Source organism: Sus scrofa, chromosome 4, assembly GCF_054392235.1.
Source record: "Sus scrofa isolate SSC_HxYL_T2T_F1_AM1 chromosome 4, Sscrofa_HxYL_maternal_Yorkshire_Landrace_v2.0, whole genome shotgun sequence".
NCBI lineage: Eukaryota > Metazoa > Chordata > Mammalia > Artiodactyla > Suidae > Sus > Sus scrofa.
The window spans coordinates 17,120,130-17,144,996 of record NC_139386.1 but is presented as its reverse complement, the minus strand read 5'-3'; the positions used below and the strand labels follow the sequence as shown (position 1 = coordinate 17,144,996).

Below are 24,867 nucleotides of genomic sequence, written 5' to 3'. Positions count from 1 at the left end.
AGAGTAAAGTCAATACAGATAAATTGTACCACCACAACGAAAGCAAAATGCCATAATAACAACTAAGAGTGGAATCTCAACTGAAGGAAGAGTTCTAATAATCATTTTTGACCATGGATTGATGATTGAATAACAGTGATTACAAAGCTAACAGTCTATAATGATTGAATGGCATGATTCTAAGTAATAGAAGCCTATATTTCAATCTAACTCATAGTGAATACATTAAATGTACAGTGTAACTCAAATGTGTTAAACCACACACAATTTCCATAATAAGGATTACATTGTTTCTTCACATTACAACTGAGCTTAGCTCCATACATAAAATAATAGCAACTGAAAGTTAAAAAAATTTTTGAGCAAAGCCACAGAGTTCTTCTCCCAGGAATATTAATGTATGGCACTTTCTGGATGTTTGGGAAGAACTGAATAGAATATAATTGAATCAGTGACTTAAGACTTGGAAGTATTCCTAATTCATAAAGAAATAGGACTGGAGTGCCAAGTACCAAGTGGAAAAACTATGACTAATTCTACTCAAAAACACACATATTCATGAAACACTGTATCACTCAATGATATAATGAAAGTAAAAACAAAGATCCATATGGCTATATGAAATTATTTTTTGTGAAAATTAAGAAATTTTGTTGTATAAGGTTTAATTTCTTTTGCTGAACCTCATTTATTCTTACATTTCCTCTCCCCCTAAAAGTGGGAAGAAGAAGAAGAATTGCCTAACTTTGACATAGGATTTGTACACAACACAATTGAGATGAAAATTTGGAAATATTTTATATAAATAATAATACGTATCTTCAAGTGTAGTGACACACTTTAGCAAAATAAATCTAATCTTATTCTTTAGTAGGGCCATAAAATGATGTGGAAGAGTATATGAAATAATTCTAGAGAAAGAAGTTAATACCTGTTACATATTTTTCCATTCACATTATTTACTGTTTGTTTGAAAACATTTTCACTTTGAAGGATTTACAAACTGCAGTGAAAGAAGAACTCACTTTTCTCAAACATAATTCCAAGAAAATAAACATCATTGCAAATCCCATGGGCAGAACAATCGTTTTCCTGTGTTTATGAGGTTTGTCTTCTACCTGCATTCTATAACATCAACCAGAACCATGCCAACTACATAGTGTATGCTAGTTAAAATTATGTGATTGAAAAAATAAAAACCTTAGATCTAGAAAATAGATACCTTCAAAGGTGTCTTTTTCAGAGTTTTGTGGAAAGATGAGTTAGCAGGAAATTTGGTGTTTTGTAGAAGACTGATGATAAGTTTCTATGATAGCATAATTCAGGATAGAAGAGCAATGCCATCTACTTTAGGAAGTAATATTCCATTCCATAGGCGATAATACCATGTTTTGAGTCATAGGACTATGCTAAACTTGTTGCAATACTACTAGTTATGTGATATTGGGTAAATTGCTTACCCTATTTAATTTTAAAATTGTGATGATACTTCAAAATGTTTCTGTATGGCTTAAATTTACAACCTTCAACAAATATTTATTTAGCCTTTATGTACAATATATATACAGCCCCTTCTGTCATTAAATAGACTTTCTAGGAGTTCTCACCATGGTACAGTGGGTTAAAAACCTGACTGCTGCAGCTCAGGTTGCTGCAAAAGTGCGGATTCTATCCTGCTCAATGCAGTGGGTTCAAGGATCCAGCATTGCCACAGCTATGGCTGGGATTCAATTTCTGGCCCAGGGATTTCCATCTCCTGTGAGTGTGGCCATATGTGTATACTTTCTAGAAAGGGGAAAATAATAATCAGACACTTATATAATATGACAAGCCATAGAAAATATCATAATTAAAAATTAAGCCTGAGACAGAAAACAGGTCAGTGGTTGCCAGGAATTTGAAAAGAAGGGAAGATTATATAGGAAAAAAAGATAAGTTTTTTTAAGAGGGTAAAACCCAATTATGCCAATTTCTGTTGTACAGCAAAGTGACACAGTGGTATTTTATATATATTCCTTTTCTTATATTATCTTCCCTCATGGTTTAGCCAATGAGATTTGATATAGTTCCCTTTGCTATACAGAAGGACCTCATTACCCATCCAATATAAATAAATAGTTTGCATCTACTAACCAAAAACACCCCATCTGTCCCACTCCCTCCCCATCCCCTTGGCAACCACAAGTCTGTTCTCTATGTTTGCGAGTCTTTCTCTTTTGTAGATAGGTTCATCTGAGCCATATTTTGGATTACACACATAACTGAAATCATATGGTATTTGTCTTTTTCTGACTTACTTCACTTAATATGATAGTATCTTTGTCCTTCCATGTTGCTGCAAGTGGCATTATTTTATTCTTTTTATGGCTGAGTAGTATTCCATTGTACATATTTACATCTTCTTAATCCATTCATCTGTCAATGGATGTCTGCTTCCATGTCTGCTTCCATATTCCCAATGGATGTTGGGAATAGTACCTGCAATGAACACAGGGGTGCACGTGTCTTTTTCAATTACAGTTTTGTCTGGCTATGTGCCCAGGAGCAGGATTGCTTGATCCTATGGTAGTTCTACATTTAGTTTTCTGAGGAAGCTGCATGCTGTTTTCCACAGTGGTTGTACTGATTTACAACCACTGACAGTGTAGGAGGTTTTCCTTTTCTCCACACCCTCTCCATAATTTTATATTTGTAGACTTATTTATGATGGCCATTCTGACCGGTGTGAGGTGGTACCTCACTGTAGTTTTGATTTGCATTTCTTTAATAATTAGTAATGTTGAGCATGTTTTCATGTGCCTAGTGGCCATTCATTCTTCTTCTTTGGAGAAATGTCTATGCAGGTCTCCTGCCCATTTTTTAATTGGGTTGCTGGTTTTTTTGCTGTTGAGTTGTGTAAGTTGCTTGTATATTTTAGAAATTAAGCCCTTGTCTGTTGCATCATTTGAAACTATTTTCTCCCATTTCCATAGATTGTCTTTTTTTTAAGGTTTCCTTTGCTATGCAAAAGCTTGTAAGTTTGATTAGGTCGCATTGGTTTATTTCCATTTTTTATTTCTATTGCCTTGGGAGACCGAACTAAGAGAACATAGGAATGGTTGATGTCAGAGAATATTTTGCCTGTGTTCTCTTCCAAGAGTTTTATTGTGTCTTTAAGTCGTTAAGCCATTTTTGAGTTTATTTTTGTTCATGGTGTGAGGATATGTTCTAGTTTCATTGATTTACATGCCAGCACCACTTGCTTGAAGAGACTATATTTTTCCCCATTTTAGATTCTTGCCTTCTTTGTTGAAGATTAATTGATTGTAGATATCTGGATTTATTTCTGGGCTTTCCATTCTATTCCATTGATATGCATGTCTTTTTATACCAGAACCACACTGTCTTGATTACTGTAGCTTTGAATATTGCCTGAAGTCTGGTAGAGTTTTGCCTCCTGCTTGGTTTTTGTTCCTCTGGACTGCTTTGGCAATTCTGAGGCTTTTAAGGTTCCATATAATTTTTTCAATTATTTGTCCAAGTTCTGTGAAAAATGTCATGGTTAATATGAGAAAGATCATAAATTAGTTTTCTTTGGGTAGTATGGCCGTTTTAATAATATTAATTCTTCCAATCCAGGAACATGGGATATACTTCCATTTCTTTGAATCATCTTAATTTCTTATACTAAAGTTTTAGAGTTCTTAGTGTATAAGTCTTTAGCCTCCTTGGCCAGGTTTATTCCTAGGTTTTTTTTGGGGAGTAGCGTGATTTTTAAAAGGTATTTATATATATATTCCTTTTCTAATGTGTCATTGTTGGCATACAGAAATGCAACTGATTTCTGAAAGTTAATGTTCTGTCCTGCTACTTTGCTAAATTCTTTAATCAGCTCAAGTGGTTTTTGTGTGGAGTCCTTAGGGTTTTCTATATATAGTATCATATCACCTGCATATAGTGACAATTTTACTCCTTCCCTTCCATTTTAGATATCTTTTATTTTATGTTTTTGGATTATTGTGGCTAAGACTTCCAATATTATGTTGAATAAAAGTAGTAAGAATAGACATCCTTGTTTTGTTCCTGATTTTAGTGGGAAAGTTTTCAGTTTTTTATTCCTTGAGTATTATATTGGCTGTGGGTTTGTCATAAGTGGCTTTTATTAGGATGAGATATATTCTGTCTATACCCACTTTGAAAGTTTTTATCATTCGTGGATGTTAAATTTTGTCAAGTGATTTTTCTGCATTTAATGAGATGATTATGTGGCTTTTTACTCTTCCTTTGTTAGTGTGGTATATGACATTGATTGTGTGTATGTTGAACCATCCTTATGAACTCGAGATAAATCCCACTTGGTTGTGGTGAATGATCTTTTTTTTTAGTGTTCTTGGATTTTTTTTTTTTTTGCTAAAATTTTATTGAGATTTTTTGCATCTATATTCATCAAGATATTGGCTTATTATTTTCTCTTTTGGTAGTATCTTTTCCTGGTTTTGATACTAGGGTGATGGTGGCTTCTTAGAATTTCTTTGATAGTGTTCCTTCTTCAACCTTTTGGAAGAGTTTAAGAAGGACTGGTATAAATTGTTCTTTGGTGGAATTCGCTGGTATAAGTTGTTCTTTGTATGTTTGTAGAATTTGCCTGTGAAGCCATCTGTCCTGGACTTTGTAGGGAGAATTTTTATTACATACTCAATTTCATTTATTAAGATTGGTCTGTTCAAATGATCTATTTCTTTTTCAGTTTTGCTGGGCTGAATGTCTCTAGAAAGTTATCCATTTTTTCTAAGTTTTCAAATTTTGTGGCATGTAATTGTTCATAGCAATCTCTTATGGTTTTTTGTATTTCTGCAGTTTCATTTGAGGTTTCACTTTTGTTTATTCGGTGAATCCGGCCAGAGGTTTTTCAATTTAGTTTACCCTTTCAAAGAACCAGCTCTTGGTTTTATTGATTTTTTTCTATAGTTTTATTAATGTGTATTTTATTTATTTGCCCTGTGATCCTTACAATTTTCTGCTGACTTGAGGACTTATTTTTTTGTTCTTTTTCTAATTCTTTTAGGTAATAAGTTAGGCTGGTGATTTGAGATTCTTGTTTTTGAGGAAGGGCTGTATCACTTAGAACTTCCCTCTAAGAACTGTTTTTGTGACATTCCATAAATTTTGAATGGTTGTCATTGTAACTTATCTCAAGATTTTTTTTTTCTTTTTAGGGCCACACCCACAGCATATGGAATTTTCCAGGCTAGGGGTTGAATTGGAACTACAGCTGCCAGCCTATGCCACAGTCATACAATGTGGGACCTGAGCCACATCTACAACGTGCACAGCTCACAGCAATGCCGGATCCCTGACCCACTGAGTGAGGGATCAAACCCTCATCCTCATGGATACTAATCAGATTTGTTCCAATGAGGCACAGTGGGAACTCCTGCAAGGTATTTTTTAATTTCTTCATTGACCCTGCAAGGTATTTTTTAATTTCTTTTTTAATTTCCTCATTGGTTTTTTAGTAGCACGTTTTTTAGTCTCCATATTGTCAGTTCTCTCATTTTTTCCCTGTGGTTGATTTGTTGTTCATGCCGTTGTGATCAGAGAAGATGCTTGAAATAATTTCTATACTCTTAAATGTGTTGAGGTCAGTTTTATGCCCAATATGTGGTCAGTCAATGAGAATGTTCCATGTGTACTTGAAAAGAATATTCTGTTTTTTTTAATGTAATATTCTGAAAATATCAATGAAATCTAACTGTTCTATTGCATCATTTAAGGTTTCTGTTGCCTTACTGATTTTCTGTCTAGACGCTCTGTCCACTAATGTGAGTAGCGTGTTAAAATCTCCCACTATTACTGTATTCCCAACAATTTATCATTTTTATGTCTATTAGTATTTGTTGTATATACTTGGGACCTCTAATATAAGAGGCATATATACATTGATGAGCGTAATATGCTCTTCTTGAATTGATCATTAGATCATTAGTTTCCTTCTTTATCTTTCTTTATGAACTTTGTTTTAAACTCTAAATTGTCTGATATGAGGATTGTGACTCCCACTTTGATGTCATTTCCATATGAATGACATATCTTTTTCTGACCCCTCAATTTCAATTTATATGTGTTTTTGGCCGTAAGGTGTGTCTCCTGTAGGCAGCTTACTGTAGCTGTTTTGTTTTTTTCCCATCCAGTCTGCCACTCTATGTCTTGATCAGAGCATTCAGTCTACTGACATTTAAGGTAATTATTGATAAATATGTATTTATTGTCATTTTAAACCTTGTTTTCCAGTTGATTCTATGTTTCTCCTTTGTTCCTTGTATTTTATGCTTGTGTCCTCTTTAGATTTTGTGAATGTGTTGTTTGGTTTTGATTTGTGCTTGCCCTGTTTTTCAAGTATGTTAACCCCTTCCTATATCCTATAGACTGATAGTCATACAGGCACAACACATTCTTTAAGAAAGACTATATTTTCATACTCTTCTTCCCCACGTTTTAAGATATTGATGTCATTTTGTAAATCTTCATGTTTATCCTTTGACTGTTCCTTGGGTTTATCATTGCTATCACAAATAGACTTTTTTTCTTTTTGATCTGTATACTGACTTATTTCAGTGATTTACTTTCCAATTATAATTTCTTCCATTCCATATCCTCTTATGTTTTCCTATTTAGAGACCTTTCAATATTTCTTTTGGAATGGGTTTAGTATGTCTCTATTCTTTTAGCTTTTTTTTTTTTTTTTTTTTGGTCTGAGTAATTCTTTATTTTTCCTTCTATTTTAAATGATAATCTTACTGGGTAGAATATTCTAGGTTGCAATTTTTTTCCTTTTTAGAACTTTGAATATATCCCACCTCTCTTCTGGCCTATAGTGTTTCTTTTTTTTTTTCATTTTTTTTATTACTCAAATGAATTTATCACATCTGTAGTTATATAATGATCATAACAATCTGATTTCACAGGATTTCCATCCCACAGCCCCAGCACATCCCCCTACCCCCCAAACTGTCTCCTCCGGAGACCATAAGTTTTTCAATGTCTGTGAGTCAGCATCTGTTCTGCAAAGAAGTTCTGTCTGTCCTTTTTTCAAATTCCACATGTCAGTGAAAGCATTGGATGTTGGTGGCTCATTGTATGGCTGACTTCACTTAGCATGACAGTTTCTAGGTGCATTCATGTTGCTAAAAATGCTAGTATTTCGTTCTTTTTGACGGCTGAGTAATATTCCATTGTGTATATGTACCACCTCTTCTGGATCCACTCCTCTGTTGATGGACATTTAGGTTGTTTCCATGTCTTGGCTTTGTAAATAGTGCTGCAATGAACATCGGAGTACATGTGTCTCTGTGAATCATGGTTTTCTCTGGATAGATGCCCAGGAGTGGGATTCCTGGATCAAATGGTAGTTCTATGTTTAGTTTTTTGAGGAATCTCCATACTGCTTTCTACAGTGGTTGCACCAATTTACAATCCCACCAACAGTGTAAGAGGGATCCTTTTTCTCCACACCCTCTCCAGCACAGTCTATTGTTTGTAGACTTTTTGATGATGGCCATTCTGGCTGGTGTAAGGTGGTACCTCATAGCGGTTTTGATTTGCATTTCTCTAATAATGAGTGATGTGGAACATCTTTTCATGTGTTTCTCGGCCATCTGTATGTCTTCTTTGGAGAACTGTCTGTTTAGATCTTCTGCCCATTTTTGGATGGGGTTGTTTGTTTTTTGGTATGGAGCTGCAGAAAGTGTTTATAAATTTTGGAGATTAAGCCCTTGTCCATCGATTCACTTGCAAAGATTTTCTCCCATTCTGTAGGTTGTCTTTTCTTTTTGTTTAGGGTTTCCTTTGCTGTGCAGAAACTTTGAAGTTTGATCAGGTCCCATTTGTTTATTTTTGTTTTTATTGTCAATACTCTAAGAGGTGGATCTGAGAAGATGTTGCTGTTGTTTATGTCAGAGATTGTTTGGGCTATGTTTTCCTCTAAGAGTTTTATAGTGTCTGTTCTTATATCTAGGTCTTTAATCCATTTTGAGTTTATTTTTGTGTATGGTGTTAGGGAGTGTTCTAATTTCATTCTATTCCCAGAACCACTTATTGAAAGGGCTGTCTTTTCTCCATTGTATATTCTTGCCTACTTTTTCATAGATTAGTTGGCTGTAGGTGCATGGGATTAATTCTGGACTTTCCTGTTCCACTGATCTATGTCTTTGTGCCAGTACCATATGGTTTTGATGATTGTTGCTTTGTAATATAGTCTGAAGTCCGGGAGCCTGATTCCTCTAGCTCCATTTTTCTTTTTCAGGATGTCTTTGGCTATTCTGGGTCTTTTCTGCTTCCAAACAAACTTTAAAATATTTTATTTGAGTTCAGTGAAAAATGTCCTTGGTAATTTGATAGGGATTGCATTGACTCTGTAGATTGCCTTAGGTAGTATAGTCATTTTGATAATATTAACTCTTCCAATCCATGAGCATGGTGTATCTTTCCATCTATTTGTGTCATCTTTGATTTCTTTCATCAGTGGCTTATAGTTTTCAGAGTACAGGTCTTTTGTCTCTTTAGGTAGGTTTACTCCTAGGTATTTTATTCTTTTGGATGCAATGGTATACAAGATTGCTTCCCTAATTTCTTTTTCTTCTCTTTCATTGTTAGTGTATAGAAATGCTGTTGATTTCTGTGTATTAATTTTGTATCCTGTGACTTTGCCAAAGGCATTGATGAGCTCTAACAGTTTTCTGGTAGAGTCTTTAGGATCCTCTAGGTATAGTGTCATGTCATCTGCAAATAGGGATAGTTTTACTTCTTCCTTTCCAATTTGGATTCCTTTTATTTCTTTTACTTCTCTGATTGCTATGGCTAGGACTTCCAGAACTATGTTGAAGAGTAGTGGTGAGAGCGGACATCCTTGTCTTGTTTCTGATCTCAGCAGGAATTCTTTCAGCTTTTCACCATTGAGAATGATGTTAGCTGTGGGTTTGTCATATATGGCCTTTATCATGTTGAGGTAGGTTCCCGTTATGCTGACTTTCTGAAAGGTTTTTATCAGAAATGGGTGTTGGATTTTGTCAAATGCTTTTTCCACGTCTATGGAGAGGATCATATGGTTTTCATTCTTCAGTTTGTTAATGTGGTGTATCACAATGATGGATTTGTGGATGTTGAAGAACCCTTGCATCCCTGGGATAAATCCCACTTGATCATGATGGACAATCCTCTTCATGTATTGTTGGATTTGGTTTGCTAGTATTTTGTTGAGGATTTTTGCATTGATGTTCATCAGTGAAATTGGCCTGTAGTTTTCTTTTTTTGTGGTATCTGTGTCTGGTTTTGGTATCAGGGTGATGGTGGCCTCATAGAATGAGTTTGGGAGTATTCCTTCCTCTGCAATTTTTTGAAATAGTTTCAGAAGGATAGGTGTTTTCTCTAAATGTTGGCTAGAATTCGCCTGTGAAGCCATCTGGCCCTGAACTTTTGTTTGTTAGAAGTTCTTTAATCACAGTTTCAATTTCAGTTCTTGTGATTTGTCCATTCATCTTTTCCATTTCATCTTGGTTTAGTCTTATAAGACTGTAGTTTTCTAAGAATTTGACCGTTTCTTCTAGGTTTTCCATTATATTGGCATACAGTTGCATGTAGTAGTCTCTTATGATCCTTTGTATTTCTGTGATGTCTGTTGTTACTTCTCCTTTTTCATTTCTAATTTTATTCATTTGAGTCCTCTCTCTTTTTTTCTTGATAAGTCTGGCTAAGGGTAAATCAATTTTGTTGATCTTTTCAAAGAACCAGCTTTTCGTTGCATTGATCTTTTCTATGGTTTTATTTGTTTCTATTTCATTGATTTCTGCTCTGATCTTTATGATTTCTTTCTTTCTACTAACTTTAGGTCTTGTCTGTTCTTCTCTCTCCAGCTGCTTTAGATGTAAAGTTAGCTTGTTTATTTGAGCTTTTTCTTGTTTCCTGAGGTGGGCTTGTATTGCTGTAAACTTTCCTCTTAGAATGGCTTTTGCTCCATCCCATAGGTTTTGGAGTGTCGTATCTTTGGTGTAATTTGCTGCTAGGTATTTTTTAATTTCCTCTTTGATTTCTTCAGTGATCCATTGGTTGTTTAGTAGCATGTTGTTTTGTCTCAATGTGTTTGCGTTTTTTGCCATTTTTTTCTTGTTGTTGATTTCCAGTTGTATAGCTTTGTGATCAGAAAAGATGCTTGATATGATTTCAATTTCCTTAAAGTTACTGAGGTTTGATTTGTAGGCCAGGATGTGATCAATCTTAGAAAATGTTCCATGTGCACTTGAGAAGAATGTGCATTCTGTTGCTTTTGGGTGGAATGTCCTATAAATATCTATTTAGTCCATCTGGTTTAATGCATCATTCAGGGCCTGTGTTTCCTTATTGATTTTCTGCCTGGTTGATCTGTGCATTGCTGTAAGTGGGGTGTTAAAGTCCCCCACTATGATTGTGTTATTGTCAATTTCTCCTTTTAAGGTGGTTAGCAGTTGCCTTATATATTGTGGTGAATCTATGTTGGGTGCGTAGATATTTAAAATTGTTGTATCTTCTTCTTGGATTGATCCTTTGATCATTATGTATTGTCCTTCTTTGTCCCTTAAAATATTCTTCATTTTAAAGTCTATTTTTTCTGGTATGAGTATTGCTACTCCAGCTTTCTTTTGATCCCAGTTTGCATGGCATATTTTCTTTCATCCTCTCACTTTCAATTTGTATGTGTCCCTAGAAATGAAGTGGGTTTCTTGAAGACAGAGTATATATGGGTCTGGTTTTTGTATCCGTTTGGCCAGTCTGTGTCTTTTGGTTGGGGCATTTAGTCCATTAACATTTAAGGTAATTATTGATATGTATGTTCTTATTGCCATTTTATTAGTTGCTTTGTATTTGTTTTTGTTGCTCTTTTTTCTTTCCTTCTTCTCTTCTTCTTTTCTCCCTATAGAAGTTCCTTTAGTATTTGTTGTAAGGCTGGTTTAGTGTTGCTGAATTTTCTCAGCTTTTGCTTATCTGTGAAGGTTTTGATTTCTCCTTCAAATCTAAATGAGAGCCTTGCTGGGTAGAGTAATCTTGGTTGGAGGTTTTTTCCTTTCATCACATTAAGTATATCATGCCACTCCCTTCTGGCCTGCAGAGTTTCTGCTGAAAAATCTGCCTATAGCCTTATTGGGGTTCCCTTGTATGTTACTTGTTTCTTTTCCCTAGCTGCTTTCAAGATTTTCTCTTTGTCTTTAATTTTGGTCAGTTTGATTAATATGTGTCTCAGGGTATTCTTCCTTGGGTTTATTTTATGTGGTACTTGTTGCGCTTCCTGGATTTGAGTTAGTAGTTCCTTTCCCATGTTAGGGAAGTGTTCGGCTATTGTCTCTTGGAATATTGTTTCTGTCCCCTTCTGTCTCTCTTCTCCTTCTGGCACCCCTATAATACGGATGTTGGTGCATTTAACATTGTCCCAGAGTTCTCTGAGACTCTCTTCATTTCTTTTCAGTCTTTTTTCTCTTTTCTGTTCCACATCCGTAATTTCCACTAATCTGTCCTCCACCTCACTTATTCATTCTTCTGCCTCCTGTATTCTGCTGTTAGCTGCTTCCAATGAATTTTTTATTTCAGTTATTGTATTTTGCATCTCTTCTTGTTTAAGTTTTATATCTTGTATCTCTTTGCTCAGTGTTTCCTGTAAGTTATCCATCTTTGCCTCCAGTTTATTTCCAATGTCTTGCCTCATCTTCAGCATCGACAGTCTAATGTCTTTTTCCTGGAGGCTGAGAATCTCCTCATCGCTTAGCTGATTTTCTGGGGTTTTTCCTTTCTCCCTCATCTGAGTTAGAGTTCTCTGTCTTTTTTATAGGTTTTTGGTGTGGTGACCATTTTACAGATAATAGAGTTGTAGCCTCTCTTCTGGTGTCTGCCCCCTTGTGGCTGAAGTCGGTATGAGGGCTTGCTGTAGGCTTCCTGATGGTAGGGGCTGATGCCTGCCCACTGGTAGGTAGAGCATATTCTAATCCCTGTGGTCGTGGTGGAGGGGGGGGGAGCTTAGTCTCTGGATGGGATTAGAGGCAGCTGTGTGCCTGAGGGGTCTTTAGGTAGCCTGTTTACTGAGGGGTGGGGCTGTGATCCCAGCTGGTTGTTGTTTGCTCTGGGGCTTTCAGCGGCTGACTGACGGGTGGGGCCAGATTTTCCCAAAATAGCCTCCTCCAGAGAAAGGCACTGCTGAATATACCCAAGAGCTTTGCTTTCAATGGCTGTCCCTCACAACAAGCCACATTCACCCCTGTTTTCCCAGGATGTCCTCCAAGGACTGCAGTCAGGTTTGACCCAGATTCCTATGGAGACCTTGCTCTGCCCTGGGACCCAGTGCATGTGAAAGTCCACGTGCACCTTTTAAGAATGGGGTCTCCATTTCTCCCAGTCCTGTGGAGCTCCTGCACACAAGCCCCATTGGCCTTCAATGCCAGATGCTCCAGGGAGTCTTTCTCCCCATGCCAGATCCCCACACATGAGAGTTTGACGTGGGGCTCAGAACTCCCACCCCTGTAGATGAGTTTCTGTGAACCAGAAAGTTTCCAGTCTGCAGGACTTCCCACTCGGGAGGTATGGGGTTGTTTATATCGTGAAATCGCCCCTCCTACCTCTTGATGTGTCCTCCTCTTTTTCTTCTGGAGTAGGGTATCTTCTTTAAGGTTTCCAGTCCATTTGGATGAAGAATGCTCAGTCTTTAGTTGTGAATTTTGTTGTTTTTAGAAGAGAAGTTGAGCTCCAGTCCTTCTATTCCGCCCACCATCTTAATCCTATCTCTCCTATGAGTGAATTTTTGAGTCTTGGCAATTATATGCTCTATTAGTCTATTTTTTTCCATTCCTGATCAGCCTAAGTATGAAGCAGGTACCCATCCAAACTGCAGATGTCAACTTTCCAAATAAGTAAAAAGAGGCTTTGAACAGTTTTTTTTTTTTTTTGTTATTTTTTTTTTTTGGAACAGTTTCGATGGCAGAAAACTATCACATGGTGCTTTATTTAACCAGCAGCTTCAAGATCCAGCTGTAGTCTTGCTTTGGCATGTTCAGCTGGTGGCAGATGTTCTAACCCAGCTTTGATGTTTCCAGATTCCCCACGTTTGATGTTTTGTTATTCCTTGTCCTTGCCTTTATCTTTCTCCTTTTCTCTTTTCTCCTTATCTCTGCCTTTCCGTTCTCTATCCTGAGACCGACTACTACATGGTCTTCTGTGACTGGACCTTTCACTGCTTTGACTATGGGAACATGGACGAGGTCCTGACTGAGATCTTCCCCAAAGCCTGCACAGCTCAGACTGGCCAGTAGTTTCTCCTTTGGAGGTTGTGGGAGTAGAGAAAAAATAGAGCATGTATCTAAAATTCCAGCTTTTCAATAAGCTGCCCAGGGGGTTGGTTTCTTTCTTTGCTGATTTTGAATGCTAACAAAACCATGATAGTTTGGATGACTCAAGGCTGCTTAAAACAAGAGGGGGCAGTGGCTTGCTGGAGAACCAGAGGACTTGGTGGTGCAGCAAAAAGTGGCCAACATGTTTCTGGCCTATAGTGCTTCTGTAGAAAAATCAGCTGATAGCCTTATGGAGGTTCTATTATAATTCTTTGTCTTTCTCTCGCTGCCTTTAGAATCCTCTTTTTATCTGTATCATTTGCCATTTTTATTATATGTCTTGGTATAGGTCTGTTTGTGTTCAACTTGTTTGAGGCCCTTTGTGCCTCCTGTGACTGGATATCTCTTTCTTTAGATGTAGAAAGTTTTCATCCTTGTATTTGTTCAAATATATTTTCAATCCCCTTTTCTTTTCTTTCTCCTTCTGGAATCTGTATTATGCATAGATTGGCACACTTTATACTAACCCATAGAATTCTTTTATTATTATATTTCATTTTTTTTCCATTGGCCTTCTGTCTGCTATCCTAATTGGGTGATTTCCATCATTCTATCTTCCAAGTCATTGACTCATTCCTCTGCATTGTTCATTCTGCAGTTCAACTCCTTTAACTAAGCTTTTGTCTCTGCTAATGAATTTTCTAATTTTTCATGGCTCCTCCTTATAGTTTCTAGTTCCTTTTAAAAGTAATCTGCATTACTGTTCATATCTATTCTTAATTCCTTCAGTATTTTTAACCTCTTTTTTGAACTCAGAGTCTGACTGCAGAGTTCTGTTTCATTGTTAGCTCCTTCAGGAGAATTCTCCTATTATTTTAACTGAGAATGGTTCCTGTACATCTTCATTTTGCTTATATTTTTTCCTACTCTTTGAAGCCTGAGTCTCAGCACCCAGCCCCCTGCTCAAGTGTTTCAAGCTGTGGTCTTCAGGGTTGTGGTACCAATCACCTGTGTGGATCTCTCTCTGCTTTGCTATCCTCAGACAAGATAATGTGCTTTTCTCCAAGGTTTTGAGGCTCCTCTGTCCTGGATGATCTCCCCACAGTAAGGTGACCTCCCTAGGTGCAAGTTCCTTTTCTCTCTCACAGCTCCCTCTCAGAAGTGCTGACCCAGTACTGATTCCTTTTGGTTTTGTTTGTTTGTTTTTGCTCTTCTCTCTCTCTGTTTTTCCCCCTTTTGTTCTGCCCATTTATGCAGATGGTTTCTTATCCTTAGATGGTTTCTTGTCCTGTGCCAAGGGGTGATTGTAGACATAGCTCTTAGCTCAGTATGACTTTAGGCAGCTTGTCTGCCAATGGATGGGGCTAGTAGGTCCTGGTTGTTTATCCTTTACATTTTAATTTTATTGTAGTTGATTTACAATGCTGTGTTACTTTCAAGTGTACAGCAAAGTGAATCAGTTATACATATATCCATTCTTTTTCAGAGTCTTTTCCCATATAGATCATTACAGAGTATTGAATAGACTTCCCTGTGCTATAAAGTAGGTCCTTGTTACTCATTCATTCCATATATAGTAGAGTGTAAATGTCAGTTCCAACCTCTCATTCTATCCCTCCTCCCAACATTTACTCTTGGGTAACAATAAGTTTGATTTCAAAATCTTTGAGTCTGTTTCTGTTTTTTGAATAAGTACTTTTGTATAATTTTTTATTAGATTCCACATATTAGTGATCTCATATGTGTCTTTCTCTTTCAGACTTACTTCATTCAGTATGATAATCTATAGTTCCCTCTGCATTGCTGTAAATGGCACCATTTCATTCTTTTCATGGCCAAATAATATTCTATTGTATATGTTACCACAGCTTTTTCCATTCCTCTTTTGATGGGCATTTAGGTTGCTTCTATGTCTCAGCTGTTGTAACTAGTGCTGCAGTGAACACTGAATGCATGTATCCTTTCAAACTATGATTTACTCTAGATGTGTGCCCAGGAGTGGGGTTGTTGGATCACATTATATTTCTGTTTCTAGTTGTTTAAGGAATCTCTATGCTGTTCTCCATAGTGGCTGTACCAGTCTACATTCCCACCAACAGTGTAGGAGGGTTCAATTTTCTCCATGTCCTCTTAAGCATTTATTGTCAGAAGACTTTTTGAAGATGGTCTTTCTGACCAGGGTTAGGTAGTACCTTATTATAGTTTCGATTTGCATTTTCCTAATAATTAGTGATAGTGAGCATCTTTTCATCTGCTTTTTTGGCCAAATATCTATTTAGGTCTTCTGATCATTTTTGAAAACGTTTATTTTTTTATATAAAGCTGCATGAGATCTTTGTGTATTTTGGAGAGTAATCTCTCATCAGTTGCTTCATTTGCAAAGACGTTCTCCCATTCTGTGCATTGCATTCAGTTTTGTTGATGGTTTCCGTTGCTTTGCTTTTGCTTTTGTTTCCTTTGCTTTTGCTTTTGCTTTTGTTTCCTTTGCTTTTATGTTTAATTAGGTCCCATTTGTTTATTTTTGTTTTTATTATATCATTGTAGACAAAGGGTCAAAAAGGATATTGCTATTGTTTCTGTCAATAAGAGTTCTGCCTATGTTTACCTCTAGGATTTTTTTTCATTAAAAAATTTTATTATAGTTGATTTATAATGTTCTGTCAATTTCTGCTATACAGAAAAGTGACCCAGTTATATTTATATATACATATGTGTATACATATGTGTTCTTTTTTTCATATTATCCTCCGTCATGTTCCATCACAAGTGATTAGATATTGTTGCATGTGCTATACAGCAGGATCTCATTGTTAATCCACTCAAAATGCAATAGTTTGCATCTACTAACCTCAAACTCCCAGTCCATCCCACTCCTTCCCCCTCCCACACAAGTCTGTTCTCCATGTCCATGAGTTTCTTTTCTGTAGATAGGTTCATTTGTGCCATATATTAGATTCCAGATATGTGATATTATATGGTATTTGTCCTTCTCTTTCTGACTTACTTCACTTAGTATGAGAGTATCTAGTTCTATCTATGTTGCTGCAAATGGCAGTATTTTGTTCTTTTTTATGGCTGGGTATTATTCCACTGTGTATATGTATCACATCTTAATCTATTCATCTGTTATTGGACATTTAGGTTGTTACCATGTCTTGGCTATTGTGAATAGTTCTGCGATGAACATATGGGTGCATATATCTTTTTCAGTAAGAGTTTTGTGGGATTGCTAGATCATATGGTAGTTCTATATTTAGTCTTCTGAGGTACCTCCATACTGGAAAGAAAAAAAAAACTCAAATCAACTAAAACTACCACCTAAAAGAATTAGAAAAAAGGAACAAACACAACCTATTAAGTCAACAGAAGGAAAGTATAAAGATCAGAGAAGAAATCAATAAAATAGAAATTCATAAAACAATAGAAAGAATAAATAAAACCAAGAGCTGTTTCTTTGAAAAGGGTAAACAAAATTCCTCTAGGAGTTTTATGGTAACTGGCCTTATGTTTAGGTCTTTAATACATTTTGAGTTTAGTTTTGTTTATGATGTTAGAGAGTGTTCTAATTTCGTTTTTTTACATGTAGCTGTCCAGTTTTGCCTGCATCACTTATTGAAAAGGCTGTCATTCCCCACTGTACATTCTTGCCTTCTTTGTCAAGGAGGCAGGCTATCTATATATCTATCTACACACAAAAAATTGTCTCAAGCTGCCTGTCTCAAATTCAAATGCATTTCCAATATTCTACATTGCTCCTCTCCTCATAATTGCTGATTTTTATATTTGTGTGTGGATGATTTCCTTCTTTTATGTTTGCCTTTACTAGTGAACTTTTTCATTTGTAATTGTTTCTAGTTGTTGCCTTTTCTCTGCAACCTAGAAAAGTTCATTTAGTATTTTTTGTAAAGCAGTTTGTTGTTGCTGAATTCTTTTAGCTTGCCTGGTAAGCATTTGATTTCTCCATCAAATCTGAATGACAGCCTTGCTAGGTAGATCATTCTTGGTTGTAGATTTTTTTCTTTCACCCCAAATATATCATGCCACTCCCTTCTGGTCTATAGAATTTCTGATGGAAACCCATGATAATCACATGGGGGTTCCCTTGTATGTTATTTGTTGCTTTTAATAGTTTTTATTTATTTTTTGTCAATTTGGTTCATGTGCATTGGCATGTTGCTCCTTGGAATTATCCTGTATGGAACTCTCTAAACTTCCTCAACTTGAATGTATCCTTTCCATGTTAGTGTTGTTTTTAACTATAATGTCATCAAATGTTTTCTCAGGTCCTTTCTTGCTCTCTCATCTTTCTGGGACCCCTTTGATAAGAATATTATAACATTTAATGTTTTCCCAGAAGTCTCTTAGTCTGCCCTCATTTCTTTTCATTTTTTATTTTTTTAATGGCTCTGATTTTCACTATTTCTATTTCTTTCACCTCACTTATTTTTCTGCTACTAATTCATTCTCATTTATTTTTCATTTCAGATTTGTATTGTTCATCTTTCCTTGCTCTAAATCTTCCAGCTCTTTATTAAACGTTTCTTGTACCTTCCAGGATTGTGTACCCATTCTTTTTCTAAGATCTTGGAATTCTTTTTTAGGTAGATTGTCTCTCTCCTCTTCATTTAATTATTTTTGTGGGTTTTTAATCTTGTTCCTTTGTCTGAAACATATCTCCGTCATCTCATTTTCTCTAACTTTCTATGTTTACTCTCTACTTTCTGCAGGATGTGGGGTGTTTGTTCCTTTTTTGCTTCTAGTGTCTGCCCTCTGGTGGCCCAGGGGCTTGTTCAGACTTCATAGTTGAAGGGATTAGTGCCTTCTCACTGCTGGGTGGAGCTGGGTCTTGTCTTTCTAGTGGTCAAGGCCATGTCAAAGCATGTGTTTAGAGGTGGCTGTCAGTTCTGTATGACTTTAGGCAGCTTATATGGGTTTAATTTTGGAGGGTGCAAGGGCTGTTTTTAGTTTGGATGCCAACCACCTCTTTTCTCAGTGTATGCTGGCTGTTATCTCCTTGATAGGAGATGTGACTGATGTTGTGGTGACCAGAGCCTGCACTAGATATTGTGTGGGACTTATTTATTCTTTGGTTGTCACAGCCCTGTAAAGGGCAGGGTTTGCTCCCTAGTTATCGGAGTAGAAGCCTCCAGCTCTGTTTCTGAACTCTTCTGATCTATGGTATAAAGTAGGAGGGATTTCACACTCCAACTGGGAGAGGAGCCATTGAGTATTCTCTGCTGTAGTTGTTCACCTGTGATTGGGCTGTCATGTCACCTTTCACCCATTGTGCAGGCTCACAACGTATACTGTTGTTGGCACTGCCCTTGCAACCACCTTAACTATGGGTATGTCAGTTAATGGCACTGGCGACTCTCAGGAATTGTTTTCACCTGGCCACCAGTGCAGATCCATTGAGGTAAGGACCCAGGGTTGTAGTATTTGTGCACCTGGGCCCACTGTGGGCACTATGGAGGCATCTGAGACTTTGGCCTTGTCTAATTTGTGTTATGTATGTCCCCACAAAGCCCACAGCTGCTAAAGCCAGTACTCTTTAAGCTGCAGGAACATTAGTTTCCCATTCACCTGTTCCACTGAGACTGCATTTATAAGCTGGCAGCAAAGGTGTAAATCTACAGTTTGTACAGCCAGGAGGAGAGGTTTCAATTCTTCCTCCTTAGACTCTGGAACCCTGAGGCTCAGCTGTGGTTTCAGCTTCATCTCTACTTGTGAGCAACCCAACCAGCAACTTTTCCCAAGGCAGCAGGGGCATAGGGGCAGGGAGGCTGACAGCTGCTTTGGAAGCAGCAGGTGCACAAAGAGTGGGGCAGCAGTTAGTGTGTGAGGGAGGAAGGGCAGGGCCACAATTGCGGTACACAAGGGCTTTTTCCAGTAGGCAGCAATAGGGGACACGGTATAGCTCAGGCAGGAACCTCCCCGAGTGCTTGCGCAGGCAGGGGCCTGTGTGGGAAAGGAGGTTATAGTGGCAGCCCTGCCCCTCACATGCAACATAAAAATGGCCCTTAGCTTCCATGGTGGACCAGGCCTCCTCCCTGAATATTCCTGGTTACAGCTCTCTGCTCTTCTACTCCTCCAGGCTGTCTCACACATTAAGGAGCATTCCTATTTCCAGGTCTTTTCTCCAAGCCCCTCTCTACAACACTCAGCCCCTGCCCGTGTCTCTGAAGATGCATCTCAAGCTTAGCTGTGCAGGACAGTTGCACAGACCACCTATATTTGTCTTATTCTGTCCTGCCTGCCACAGACATGCTGTTATCCTTTCCTCAGAGCCTCTAATGTGCCTTTTCTGCCCAGCTCGTCTCCAGGTTGGTGAGGGGACTCCCCCAGGTGTGGCAACCTTTCCTCTCCTTCTGCTCCCTCCCTGGGGTGCAGATCCCAACCCATTTCTGCCTTTTTTTTTTTCTTTTCTCTTTCATCCTACCCATTTACATGGAGATTCCTCTTGTCTTTCAGGTTTTGAGTTCTTCCACTAGTGTTTTAGTAGATGTCCTGTGAGAATTGTTTTATCTGAAGATGTATTTCTGTATTTGTAGGAAGAGGTGAACTCCATGTTCTCCTATACTACCATCTTGGTCAAAATCCCCCTGATTTTTTATTTTTTATATGTATATTTGTATGTTAACCCCAAATTCCTAATTTATTCTTCCCCTTCTCTCTTTAGTAACCATAAGTGTTTTCTGTGTCTGTGAGTCTGTTTCTGCTTGTAAATAAGTTCATTTGTATCCTTTTTTTTTAAATTCCACTTATGTGATGTATATTTGTCTTTCTCAGTGTGACTTATGTAATAAACTCTAGGCCTATCCATATTACTGCAAATGACATTTCATTATTTTTATGGTTGAGTAATATTCTATTGTATTTGTGTGTGTGTGTGTATATATATATATATATATATATATATATATATATATATATATTTCCTTTATCGTTTATCTGTTGATGGGTATTTATGTTGCTTCTATGTCTTGGGTATCGCAAGTATTGCTATGAACATTGGGCTGCATGTGTTTTCCAGATATATGCCAAGGAGTGGGAGTGCTGGATCATATGGCAACTCTATTTTTCATTTTTTAAGCAGATTTTATACTGTTGTTCATGGTGGCTGCACCAATTTGCATTCCCACCAACAGTGTAGGAGGGTTCCTTTTACCCCATACCTCTCCAGCCTTTGTTATTTGTAGACATTTTGATGATAGCCTTTCTGATTGAAATGATACCTCACTGTGGTTTTGATGTGTATTTCTCTAATAATTAGTGATATTGAGCATCTTTTCATATGCCTAACTATAATAATATTTTTTAAAAATAGTCTTTACAGAAAGGGATAACAATTTTCTTAGTATAATGATTTTAACTAAGTACTTGCTAATGTTCATTTAGCTCTGAAATTACTTATGAATTTTGTAACCAGTCATTTAACCCTGATGAAAACACTAAGATTATTTGAGAAATGCAGAAACTGGGGAGTAGAGCTATACTAAAAGCCCCTAATCTTCAAATAAGCAAATCAGAAAGTTTACAACATGTCTTTTAAATACAGAAACTATGTCAAGAAAGTCAGTGATCACCAAGAAGAAAAAAGACTTAACACCCTTCTTTCTATACCTGAGTAGAATTTCAGTTCGTCTCTTGAAGTTGAAAACCTCAACAGTCCTCAGAATTGGTTGTTTGGCACAAATATCTGTCATTTTTATTTAATTTTGTCTCTATGATTTTGTTGAAGAGATGTATACTACTATAGCTTTGACTTTTATAGTATCTATAATCTTCAAAAATATGGCATATCCATAATAAAAATATAAGAAATATTTTAAAATAGCAAAGGCACAATGATTTTTTTAAAATGTCTTTTCATTCCCCATTCTCCTTTACATATTTTCTGCAGTGTTTTTCCTTAATAGACTGGTGTTTGATTTACAAAACTTAGGGAGTAATATATTCTTATTTCAGGCTCTTCTTGGAGCTGTGGACCTCCCAACCAAATGTCTTTCTTTTTTTGCAATGAAGTTCCTTAAACACTGGCCTTCAATAGCTTTTATCCTTTTCATAGCTGGATGTTCTACTTTAATCAATATATTTATACCTCAAGGTGAGAATGGCAGTTTTTGTAAAAAAAGCTGGAGGATGCTACTAGTATTATCTTAGGAAATTGGTTAGTATTTTATGTATTGATCAAATGTATGTGTAATAGTAACTTCATTGTAGGTTGGTGTCATGATCTAAGTGTTTTAACACCAAATGTGAATTGGAGAGTTTAACATATCCACATTTAATTTAACCAATTATCTCTATATAAATATTGTTCTGTAATATACCAACTGTAGTATGTAATATAGACTAGAGAATAGATTGTATAATACATAATACAGCTATGTCATAAAACACAATTTGTTACCATATTATAAAATATAATTGTATTATATATGAATACATTCTATAATTTATATATATACTATATATGTGTATATATGGTATTTAAACATAAAAATATTTCTTTCCTTTCAAGAAACATTTATTCATTATTAACAGCACAGACTTTTCATTTGGGATCCTGATAAAAATGATGACAGGATATGTTTTCTGCCATGTAGGAGACTTTACTTTATGGAAGGAAAATCTTTAAATGTAATTGGCTAATACTAAAAGAAAATCTGTCCTGGATTCTTCAGAAATATGTGTAGTGGTCTTATCTTCCTATCATGATATAATAGAGTTCCAAAATGAAAAAAAAAAAGAGAGAAGACAAAGTCAGCAAAAGACCTTGGCTAGTCAGCTCCATGAAGGGAAGGACAGGATGTCCAAGAATGAGTCCTGGTTTTATCACCTGGTGGATGGCAGATGGTGATGCCATTTCATGAAATGTAAAGACAGAAGCAGGTTAGGAGGAGAGATGATGATTTCAGTTTGGGGGTTAATGGGTTCAAAATAACATATCCAGATTGGAACACACTTGAGAGGAAAAGGAAATACCATCATGCTAGTTGAAAAGATGTAAATTGGCACTGTTCTGGTCAAATTGACCCAGGTGAAGGACCAACAAGCGACAGTTGCAACTAACAATAAAATAAGTATTTCATTTTTTTTTTTATGGCCACACCTGCGGCATATAGAAGTTCCTGGCCTAGTGGTTGAATTGGAGCTATAGCCGAGGCCAAAGCAACACCAGATCCAAGCTGTATCCGCAACCTATGCCACAACTTATGGCAATGTCAGATTGTTAGCCCACTGAGTGAGACCAGGGATCAAACCTGCATCCTCAGAGACAACATCAGGTGCTCAACCCACTGAGGCACAATGGAAACTCCTATTTCATCTTTTTGATAGTAATAGAAAAGATAAATGAAAATCATAAAAATCAAGAGCAAAATACAAGTTCAGGCTGTACACATGTATGGGAAGGAGCAGGCTGTTTAAGGTTGAGAAATTTTATATTAATGCATGTGTTTATATATGCATCTATATATACATGTACATGTATATATGTACACATATACATAGATACATGTATGTATACCTGTGTGTATGTATATATACATGTATGTATGTGTGTGTGTATATATATATTTTAGTAAAGAATTTACCAGCTGAGAAAAAGAGACACAGTAAACAAAATCTTTAGTAATTCAAGCTACGGTAAAATCAAGGGCACAATGGAGGAGCTAGTGTTGAAGATTAAGGATAATAGTGGATAGAAGTATTTCCTCAGTTTTTCCTGATAAAGTTGAATCATAAACTTGGTACAAGGAAGGTTGGTGTGTCTTCTGAAGTTTAAAACTATGTAAAGTGTTGAATTTTGACTGAGATAATTAGGAACTGAGGGGAATTCCCATCGTGGTGCAACAGAAATGAATCCGACCAAGAACCATTAGGTTGTGGGTTCTATCCCTGGCCTCACTCAGTGGGTTAAGGATCCGGCATTGCTGTGAGCTGTGGTGTAGGTTGTAGGCCAGCTGCTGTAGCTCTGATTAGACCCCTAGCCTGGGACCCTCCATATGTCACGGGTATGACCCTAAAAAGACAAATGACAGAAAAAAAAAAAAAACTTGAGGGTCTCAGGCTATTGAAAGGAAACATTTAAATATTTTGGTTGTAACACAAAGATTTTATGCAAAGAGAATATCTTTGATTTTCTAGGAGTCCACATTATTTCAAGGAAACCCACAGTCAAGAGGGACTCTTTTTTGCAGATCCAGCATGAATCCCTATTCTCAGTGGTTTAAGAACATGAATATATTACCATTAGGTATAGGAAATCTCACCTTTTCACTCACTCTTTTTGAAAATACCAGTGAATCTGAAATATATAGCTAACATACAGTAATTTTAGAAGTGTTAACACTTGAGGTTCACTGAGATCAGTGCTGGATGCCTTGAAGCACCTTGGAAAACTTCTTGTATCTCTTATATCTATCCATGGTCAGAAGTAATTTTCATTTCTTAGGACAGAGACTTTAAATTACATTTAAATTACATGCAAATTTCATTAGCTGTTCATAGTAGCACTTTATAATTCATGAAAAAAATTTTTTTTGCTTTTTGCTTCTTAGAGCCATACTCACAGCATACGGAAGTTTCCAGGCTAGGGGTTGAATTGAAGCTATAGCTGCTGGCTTATGCCACAGCCACAGCAATGTGGGGTCCGAGGTGCGTCTGCTCACTACACCACAGCTCACGACAACACTGGATCCCTGACTCACCAAGCAAGGCCAGGTATCAAACCTGCATCCTCATGGATGCTAGTTGGATTATTCTCCTCTGTACAACAACTGGAACTCCAGTTCATTCATTTTAATTTCCTCAATACATTAGTATCTTTTTCCTACTGTACAGCATAGTGACCCAGTTACACATATATGCATACATTTTTTTCCTCACATAATCATGCTCCATCATAAGTGACTAGACATAGTTCCCAGTGCTACACAGCAGGATCTCATTGCCTAGACATTCTAAAGGCAATAGTCTGCATCAAGCTCCCAATCCATCCCACTTCCTCCCCCTTGGCAACCACAAGTCTATTCTCTAAGCCCAGGATTTTCTTTTATGTGGAAAGATTCCTTTGTGCCATATATTAGATTCCAGATATAAGTAATATCATAGGGTATTTGTCTTTCTCTTTCTGACTTACTTCACTCAGTATGAGATCTCTAGTTCCATCCATGTTGCTGCAAATGGCATTATTTTGTATTTTTATGGCTGAGTAGTATTCCATTGTGTATATACACCACATCTTCCTACTCCAGTCATCTGTCAATGGACATTTGGGTTGTTTCCATGTCTTGGCTATTGTGAATAGTGCTGCAATGAACATGCACGTGTATAAAGTAGCACTGGTTTCATCCTTCAGGTATGTGATATTTGGAAATAAACTTTTCTAAAAAATGTCAGGATAGGGAAATAATGTCATAATTGCGAGAAAACTGAGGCAAAAAAGAAAGCTTACTGTGTATTAATCATCATCTTATGAACTTCAGACTAACCAAACTAAGTATTTGCACTGTTGAAACCCTGAGGTAAATGATTAGACTCC

At 36.8% G+C, this 24,867-nt stretch overlaps 2 long non-coding RNA genes across 2 annotated transcripts in view; one reads left to right on the top strand and one right to left on the bottom strand.

Annotated features, from left to right (window-relative positions):
• The window catches only part of LOC146403698 (uncharacterized), a 225,233-nt gene that overhangs the window by 3,403 nt on the left and 196,963 nt on the right, over window positions 1-24,867 (bottom strand). The gene's annotated exons all lie outside the window — the stretch shown is intronic.
• Window positions 1-24,867, top strand: part of LOC146403699 (uncharacterized) — a 117,919-nt gene that overhangs the window by 89,950 nt on the left and 3,102 nt on the right. The gene's annotated exons all lie outside the window — the stretch shown is intronic.